Here is a 215-nt window from a genome sequence, read left to right as displayed (position 1 = left end):
GATGAGTTCTCAGAAGTGGGTCATCAGGTCTTTTTACCAGGATGTCTCTGGGTGAATGCAAACTGCCAATTTCTTGGTGAGCCACTGAACACTTAACCGCTTGTGCCATCCAGGGGTCCACAGTGCATTTATCAAAACTAAGAGGTAGACATTTATGCATTTGTATTCACGGAGCTTTAGACTCTAGGTTTCACCAACTTCTTCACTGTTGGTTG

This window comes from Chrysochloris asiatica, unplaced genomic scaffold, assembly GCF_000296735.1.
Source record: "Chrysochloris asiatica unplaced genomic scaffold, ChrAsi1.0 scaffold00307, whole genome shotgun sequence".
In the NCBI taxonomy this organism is placed as follows: domain Eukaryota; kingdom Metazoa; phylum Chordata; class Mammalia; order Afrosoricida; family Chrysochloridae; genus Chrysochloris; species Chrysochloris asiatica.
Note: the sequence above shows the minus strand (reverse complement) of the source record.